At 36.1% G+C, this 9,270-nt stretch overlaps 1 pseudogene; it reads left to right on the top strand.

Moving 5' to 3' along the window:
* The first annotated feature begins 5,051 nt into the window (after nt 1-5,051).
* Nucleotides 5,052-7,532, top strand: LOC147492271 (heat shock protein 90-3-like; annotated as a pseudogene).
* The last annotated feature ends 1,738 nt before the right edge of the window (nt 7,533-9,270 follow it).

Here is a 9,270-nt window from a genome sequence, read left to right as displayed (position 1 = left end):
AAAAAAAATCCAGATAATTGGCCTCAACTGGACACTTATCTTTGTACCTATGAAGTGTATATTAGTTTGCACTTTGCTCATACTTTAAACGTTGATGTCTAATGAGTCGATGAAAGGTACCAACACCGGTTGATTCCGACTGAAGTTAGTAAAATACATATAGCTAATGAATAAATCTTTATGAAAGTGGCTTTCACTAACTATGAGTGGTTTATCGATCATAACTAGAAGTCATGTAGCCTTTGCCCGCGCAGGTTTGAATCCTGCCGTCCACGACCCTCACGTAGAGTCAATTGTTCTTTCCTTTTATTTAAAGTATAAGTGGTGTAGTACATCGCTTCAGAAATCCCATGCCCATATTTTATTTGATAAGGAATTGTTCTTATATTTTTTTCAATTTTTTTCTGTGTCCATGGATATATATGGTTAGACCATTCATACATATATTGATGTATTGGTAACACATTGCAATATCAAGTCTCAAGAGTGGAAGATTTGATATTTTAAGCCTTAAGATGTTTACAAAACCGAAAATTCAATTCATGATACCTCAAATCTTCTAACAATCTAATGCGCGCGTGGCTGTCTCTGTCTCGTTCTAATTAATATGCCATTGTCAGTCATCTAATCTGTATTTTGAGATAAAGACAGATAAGCATCATTAGATTTATGCTTGTAATCCCAGAATCATTAAAAGAACTTGTTAATATATGTTCCTTTGTCAAATTCTGCACATGCCCACTTTCTATCACACTCTCTTTTGTTCCATTATTACTTCTCCTACTCTCTCCCCTATCTGTTACATTCTTCTCCTTATTCCTATCAACAAAACTACTATTTGGACTATTTACTTCTCTAGATAAATTCCCTTGATAAGTTTTATCCACAACCATTACTGTTATATTTTTCTCATTTCCAGTAAAATTCTCACTCTGGGACTTGTTTGAAACTAAATTCCCATCATTAAAAGCAATAAAAGCTAGAATTTTTACTCACTTCTTTGAAAATTCCTTCTTGGGCAGTTTTATTCCTACTTGAAAACTGGAATGGCCAAGAAACAAGAGGAGATTTAGTACTACTAAAGCCTTGAACAACAGGGTATAAAAGAGAAGCCTTTAAAGGATGGTTAAGAAACAAAACAGTTAACAAAAGAACAGAAGCTATAACTCCTAAACCAAAACCAAAAACACTCTACTTTTTTGTAGTTATAAACTGCTTACGATAAACCAAGTGACCTTAGAAACTTTTTCAACTCCATTGTACTACACTAGTATGTATAAGCATGTATGTGTTATGTATATAACTCTTTGTATATAACAATGTAGATAAAAATATGGAGATTACTAAGATGGGTTTGGAGTTTGAGAATAGTTAAGTGGTTGGGTTTCGAGAAAAGCAAAGAATGAGTGCGAAGAAACAGAGGTGAATGGAGAAGAAGAAGAAGGTGAAGAAAAAGCCATATATCTCATAAATTATGAGATATATGGCTTTTGAACAATTGTTATCATTAGAAAAAAAAAATGTAGTGTGGTGATTAACTTGAGTTCGTGCACCCTTGAATGTTGGTAGTAGTGTGCTGGCTTGGTCAATTAGAATGCCCAACATCTTTTCCAACTCTGCGTTTGTTCTAATTGAATATGTATGCCCTCTTTCCTGTTCATGTGTCCCTCACACCCTTATTTTAGAACTGGATTAGATACTAGAATATAAAAGAAGAAAAAAAAAATGTACTCATTGGGGGTGATGAAATGGTCTCGCGGGTACTCGACTTGGGTCTTTGTATAACTTGCGTACTATATACTACAAATGGTTCAAGTAAGAGATTCTCTATAGAAAAAAAAAAGTTCAAGTAGGTGATCCAACTAGATTGCAAATAAACTTAAATTGTTTAAGCTTTGAAATCTGGATCATCGTCTTGTATTCTTCGTTTGTTACTTTAAGTGTTCAATTTTATAAATTTAGTCTGTTTGATATATGTCAAAGGGGCTACAAGATATTTTCATTAAATTAGTAATATATACTTTTTCTGATGCACCCATTATGTATCAGGTTTCAAATATTTGATACCAATTGAGCCTTCACCTATAAGACATAGCATTCAAGATGAGCTTTAAGATACAAATTTAGAATACTAAGATTGCTCATTCTCACATGAAGCACTTTGAGATGGTAGCTTTGCATCTATTCGGCCCATGCTTTTAGTTCTCTTGTTTAGCTAACATGACTAGGTGTTGAAAATGTGAAAAGTTTAAATAATTGCAGTTATGATTTTGACTAAATTTTCTATTAATTTTCTATAATTCTTAGTGTAATTATAGTTGGGTTCAAATTTCTAGTATTATAGAAAAATTATAGGCACTTAATCAGGAAATTTAGTGCATACTTTATTGACAACCTTTTTTGAGTGTATAATTGTATGTGCATATTGTATCGATAAATTGGAATATATAGCAATAATAAGAAGTGAATGTTAGTGTTTTCTTTTAAAATATTGTTTAAATTAGTGGACAAAAACTAGATTTGTAATTTGACATTGCTACTTTTTTTGTCCATTTTGCAAGTGTAGAAGTAATCTAAGTATTTGATTATGAACTTAAGTTTGGTCCACTTTATAATTTTTTTTCTTCCTTTTTACCATGTTTACAATAAGACTGAGCATTCTTTTTGCGACAAACTCATGAATGTTAATTGATCTAGGATTATTATATTCTTAGCACCATCAAACTTGATAACGTCTGATAGTATCATCTATATGGCTAACACGTGATAATGGGATAAGCTTATAAATATTTTGTATGATTTGTTGGTCTGTTTGAACCCTTTGGCTTGTTTGGTTGAGTTTTGTTTAGCTAGTTTTGGATATGGCTAACACGTGATAATGGGATAAGCTTATAAATACTTTGTATGATTTGTTGGTCTGTTTGAACCCTTTGGCTTGTTTGGTTGAGTTTTGGTTAGCTAGTTTTGGATGCGAACACCTTTTGAATTCAAATTGATTTTGTTCAATGTGGGTCAGTGTACCTTAGTGCCTTTAGAGAGCCGGGGGGGGGGGCTCCTTAGTACCTTTACAAGTAGTCTTTTTCAATTCAAGGTTCTTGAGAGAAGCCACTTACATGTGTGTACTGCTATTAACATATTGTTTTCACTTACAATGTATAGCAATTGCACGTAAATATGGACAAGAGTTGGATGAATCTGCCAGATCGGTTTGACACTCAATTTATTGAAGGCGTTGAGGCATTCATTGTGGTTGCTACTGATCATGCAGACAGCGCTGGTAGGACTCTTTGCCCTTGTAAAATCTGCAATAATAGGTACTACAAGCAAATCAATGAAGTAAGAGATCATTTGCTTGAACATGGAATGGACAAGCATTACACTCGTTGGCTCCATCATGGTGAAGGTTATGAAGAGCACCTTGCTGATGACGATGATGATTATGATGATGTTGGTAGTGATGAAGGAGTTCGTTTTGATGGGTTGGAAGACTTGCTTCACGATTTAAGAGGACCGACTCATATGGATAATTCTGTACCAGACATGCAATATGGGGGTGGAGATAATTATACTGCCACAACACAACATGCAGATACCTCTTCTGGTCTTAATAGGGGTAATGGCGATGGGGGTAATGGTGATGATCCGAATTTGTTTGATAAACTTTTGAGTGAAGCGCGACAGCCTTTGTATCCAGGTTGCCAAAAGTTTTCCAAATTAGATTATCTCATGAAGTTGTTCCATCTGAAGGTGATTAATCGTTGGAGTAACAAATCATTTGATATGATTCTTGAATTGATTAAAGTTGCATTGCTGCTTGGTGAGATCTGCCAAAGTCCTATCACGAGGCTAAGACATTAATCACGAGAACTAGGACTTGGGTATATTGCTATACATGCATGCAAATATGATTGTGCTCTTTTTTGGGACAAATACAAAGATCTTCAAAGTTGTCCAAGATGTGGTGAACCGAGGTATAAAGCTTCGAAGGCAAGTGTAAGAAAATACCACATAAGGTTTTATGCTTATTTCCCACTTAAAACCAAGGCTTCAAAGGTTGTTTAAGTCAAGGATGACTGCTGTAGATATGAGGTGGCACAAAGAAAAACGAGTCCCTAAGAGAATGTATTCAAGCACCCAAAGAGATTCTAAAACATGGAAAGATTTCGACAAGGAGTATGAGTGGTTTTCCAATGATCCTCGCAATGTCCGCCTTTGGCCTTGCAAGTGATGGGTTCAACCCTTTTGTGACATGAGTACCTCTTATAGCATGTGGCCGGTAATGCTTGTGCCTTATAATTTGCCTCCTTGGAAATGTATGAAAGATACTTTCCTTTTCATGTCGCTTCTTATTCCTGGTCCCAAATCCCCAGGAAATGACATTGATGTATATTTACAGCCTCTAGTAGATGAATTGAGAGATTTGTGGGACAATGGCGGGAGACATAATGATGTTGTGACCAAGCAAACATTTAAGTTGCATCTTTGCGTTATTGTGGACCATAAATGACTTTCCTGCATTTGGGAACTTGTCTGGTTGGAGCACCAAAGGCAAAATGGCCTGCCCAAATTGTAACAAAGACACGGTCTCTATGTATTTAAAAAATGGCCACAAGTTATGTTATATGGCCCATCGTCGTTTCTTGCCACCACGACATTCTTGGTGAAGACGTGGTAAAAATCTGTTCGACGGGAAGGTTGAAAACAGACCAAAACCAAAGGATTTGGATGGGGCTGATGTGTTATCACAAGTTGATTTGGTCGAGGAACAAAAACTTGGAAAGAATCCGATTAACAAGAAAAGGAAGCGTACCGAGTTTGAGTTAAATTGGACAAAGAAGAGTGTATTTTTTTATTTACCATATTGGCCATCCCTTGAGTTGCGTCATAATGTTGATGTGATGCATGTTGAAAAGAACGTTTGTGAGAATGTGTTGGGAACATTGTTGAATATTGATGGTAAAACAAAAGATTCTTTTAAAGCTTGACTAGATTTGGCTGAATTAGGTGTTAGAAAGGAGTTGCATCTAATTCCGAATGGTAATAAGTATATCATGCCGGCTGCATCCTATACAATGTCATCTACCGATAAAAAGGCATTCTGCGAATGGCTGAAATCTGTGAAATTTCCAGATGCTTATGCATCAAATATATCTCGATGTGTGAATGCCAATGAGGGTAAAGTATCAGGAATGAAAAGCCATGACTGCCATGTGCTTTTACAACGTCTTCTTCCAGTTGCGGTACGTGGTTTCTTGTGTAGTGATGTAGCAATTGCATTGATTGAGTTGGGTGTGTTTTTCCAAGAGTTGTGTTGCAAGACACTGAGGTTAGAAGTGCTCGAGAATATGGAGAAGGATATTGCCGTGATACTTTGTAAACTCGAACAAATATTTCCACCGGCATTTTTTGATGTAATGGTTCACTTGGTTGTTCACTTACCACACGAGGCACTGCTTGGCGGACCTGTACAGTATCGGTGGATGTATCCCATTGAAAGGTAACATGTATATCATTTGTAACTTTTAATATATACTTTGTTTTGCTTTCAATTAATATAATTTGTTAAACAGGTTTTTACACACTTTAAAACAGTATGTCCGAAACAAGGCGCGTCCAGAAGGTTCAATTGTGGAAGCATACATCGATAACGAATGCCTCACTTTCTGTTCCATGTATCTCCAAGATATTGAAACACGCTTCAACCGTGAAGAACGGAATTTTGATGGTGGCCAAGAGAAACAACCCACGGGGCTGCTTGTTTTCTCCGCGATATGTCGCGACCATTGGGGGCTTTTAAAGTTATCAGCCTAAGCTTAAAAGATTATGACAAGGCCCGTTATTACATGTTAAATAATTCTGAAGAAGTATTACCATACCTTGAGTAAGTACAGCTTTTAGTAAGACACAATATATACACATTATTATCATGTTTTCTTATATATACAACATTTTCTATATGTAGTGAACATAGGGCAGAGCTTATTAGGCAAAGTCCACATAATTTGGAAGAGAGGCAGGAACTATATTTTCCTGAATGGTTTGAACGACGAGTAAGTTTTCACAGGAAATACCCCTTGCTATTTTTCATTATTATTATATTTTCTATTGATTATTGTTCATTTTGTTGATAGATGCATGAATTGCGATCTCAGAATTCCCCAGAAGCTACTGATGAGTTATATTCATTAGCTTGTGGGCCTGATCCTCGTGTAATTAGATATAGTGGCTGCATTGTGAATGGGATCAGATTTCACACGAAGGATAGAGAAGTAAATCTTCGAACACAAAATAGTGGTGTTGTTGTCGAGGGGTGTCACCAATCAAAAGAGATTGATTTCTATGGTGTTTTAACTGATGTCATAGTCTTAAACTATTTATCTTCCAAGAAAGTTTATGTGAGATAAGGGTCTGTGGTGGTTGGTGAGTACGTAGTTGTATATGTTTGATTGATGTGTAAGTACGTATGACTAAAAGATAATTGTGTGGATGGTGTGGTGCTATTTTTTGGCTTTTGAAGGAAGTAATATACATACTTAGCGAATAGCGTGTCAGAGAACTCAAGAAAGAATGGTCTGCAGTGGCCTAGGACTTTTTTTTTGATAATTGGCGGTTGGGTATATTTTGCACCATTCTAGAAATATTAATTGGAACCATACAAACTTTGGAAACTTTGGAACCATACAAACTCAGGTATCACTTTCGACCAAAGAGTGGTGATGAGTTGACTAGTTTGAAGGATTATGTGACTAGGATGAAGGAAGGCCGAATGACATCTATTACATCACCGGTGAAAAGCAAGAAGGTCGTGGAGAACTCTCCTTTCCTTGAGAAGCTCAAGAAGAAGGGTATTGAGGTCTTGTACATGGTTGATGCTATTGATGAGTATCTTTGGGTCAGTTGAAGGAATTTGAAGGCAAAAAGCTTGTCTCCTCGCCACAAAGGAGGGTCCGAAGCTAGATGAGAGTGAGGGCGAAAAAAGAAGAAAGAGGAACTGAAGGAAAAGTTTGAGGGTCTCGCAAGGTGATCAAGGATGTTCTAGGTGACAAGGTCGAGATGGTGATTGTCTCTCGACCGTGTTGTGGATTCTCCCCGCTGTTTGGTCACCGGTGAGTATGGTCGGACAGACTAACATGGAGAGGATCATGAAGGCTCGTGCACTCGGGGATTCAAGCATGGCTGGCTACATGTCTAGTAAGAAGACCATGGAGATCAACCCTGAAAACTCTATCATGGAAGAGCCGAGGAAGAGGGGCGATGATGCTGATAAGAATGACAAGTCAATTAAAGATTTGGTTCATTCTTTGCTTTGAAACCGCCCTTCTCACTTCGGTTCAGTCTTGATGAGCCCAATACTTTCGCAACCGATTCACAGGATGCTTAAGTTGGGTCTGTGCATTGACGAGGGGCCGATCTTTGATGTTTGGTTTACACCGACATGCCACCATTGGAGGATGTTGATGCCGAGGGAAGCAAGATGGAGGAAGTTGATTAAGTCTTCACCTATCTCATTCTTGTACTTGACATTTAGTATTTTTTGGATATTTGGTAGTTTTCTTTCTTTCTATTGGAGTGTTGAAACAATAGTCTCAATGTCAGTGATTTTGGATGGTCTGCTTAGTGAAAAAAAAAAACTTTGGAAGCTAGTTTCATAGTTAGAAATCAACACAGGTTCTTAGCGAGTTTTTCTCGAAATGACTAAATAGAATATTGGTTATTAGTTATTAGTTGTGTGGAATTGAAAATCATTTTTAAGCGTATATTTTGTCACTTAAACTCTACTTTCCATTTCTTGGTGCCCTCATATATAACTAATTTTCTTTTTTGGAATTGCAGAATGGTTCAACTTCGTGAGTACTCTGCAAAGATGGACTGTTGGGGTTGAAAAGGATCGAAGACGATCATAAATGCAATACTTATCCCCAGAATTTTGAATGATATATTTTTTTTTTGCAAGCTTAGGAAGGATATGTGATTATTGTAAACATACTAGCGAGGCTATGTGGAAATTATTTTGGATATTGTGACACTTTTCTACATTTGGAGCTTATGAAATTAAATATTTTGTTAGTTAAATGTTTTTGAGTGTGTAAAGTTTTCTTTAGGCCCTGTATGAAAATTGTAAATTAGGAAATCATATCCGGAGAAAAGATCTCTCCAACACATGCAAATGGTTGCAAATATAAAAGTCTAATTGCTACGCTTTTGAAAAGTGTTGTAAATACATAACTCATTTTACATGCAAATGCTCCTTTTACAACCCTTACAAGCGTTGCTAATACTATCTAAAGAATAATATCAGCGTATGCAAATAGTACAAAAAATAGTTATTCACCAACGGTACTAAAGCATAGCAAATAGGAACCCATCACCAACGCTTGTAAACCGTAGCCAAAATAGACAATCAACAACGGTTACGAAAACGTTGCAGATATGGAACCTTTTGCAACCCTTAAAAGCGTCGGGAAAAATTAATTAATACAAATCATCAAAATAAGAAAAGAAAATAATCAGCGACGCTTTTATTACATTAGCAACGCTTCAATACGTAGTTGAAGCATATTCTTTTTGCTACACTTTTATTCGCCGCCGTTGGTTATCATCTGCGTCGGCATCAATTGCAACTACACATCGACGCTTTATAAACCGTTGCTAATAAGCTTTTGCAACGCTTTGGGTTTCTATTGCTACGCTTATAAACGTCGCAAAAAGACTCATTTGTTGTAGGCAGTTAAAGAAGATCTTCAGAGTTTTGCGAAAATGGTCGAAAACGTCTGGGAAGCATACGGGAAAAAGTACAATCCGAATTTAAAGGTTCCTACAAATTTAATTGTATCGTATCTACAAGATTTTGTCAAAACGGTTCGAAACAAAGGCACTTTTAGTTTCTTAGATTAGGTAAAACTTTTGAAACTATGCGACATTCATATGGACAACCAAATCAAACATTAATATCAACACTTAACAAGTTTTTTAATTTTATTTGTTTTTATTTAAAAAAAAACATACAAACAAACAAAAAAATCACTCAGAACCCAAAAAACATCGTTGAGTTATAAAATGGTCTTCTTCAACAAAAAATAATAATAATAACTATATAATATGATTCGATGTCTGATTCTTGTCTTCTCTTTGTATATATTGTCAGGCTCCCAAAAAGTTAAACTATTATTAGCTTTCAACTCAAGTCTATAATTCGCAACTTAGCATTTTATTCACCGAAAAAATTGACACTCCCTAGTTCATTTGAAGATATACCCTTTTAAATATATA

This window comes from Coptis chinensis, chromosome 6, assembly GCF_015680905.1.
Source record: "Coptis chinensis isolate HL-2020 chromosome 6, ASM1568090v1, whole genome shotgun sequence".
NCBI classification, from domain to species: Eukaryota; Viridiplantae; Streptophyta; class Magnoliopsida; order Ranunculales; family Ranunculaceae; genus Coptis; species Coptis chinensis.
Note: the sequence above shows the minus strand (reverse complement) of the source record. Positions and strands in the feature narration are given on the sequence as shown.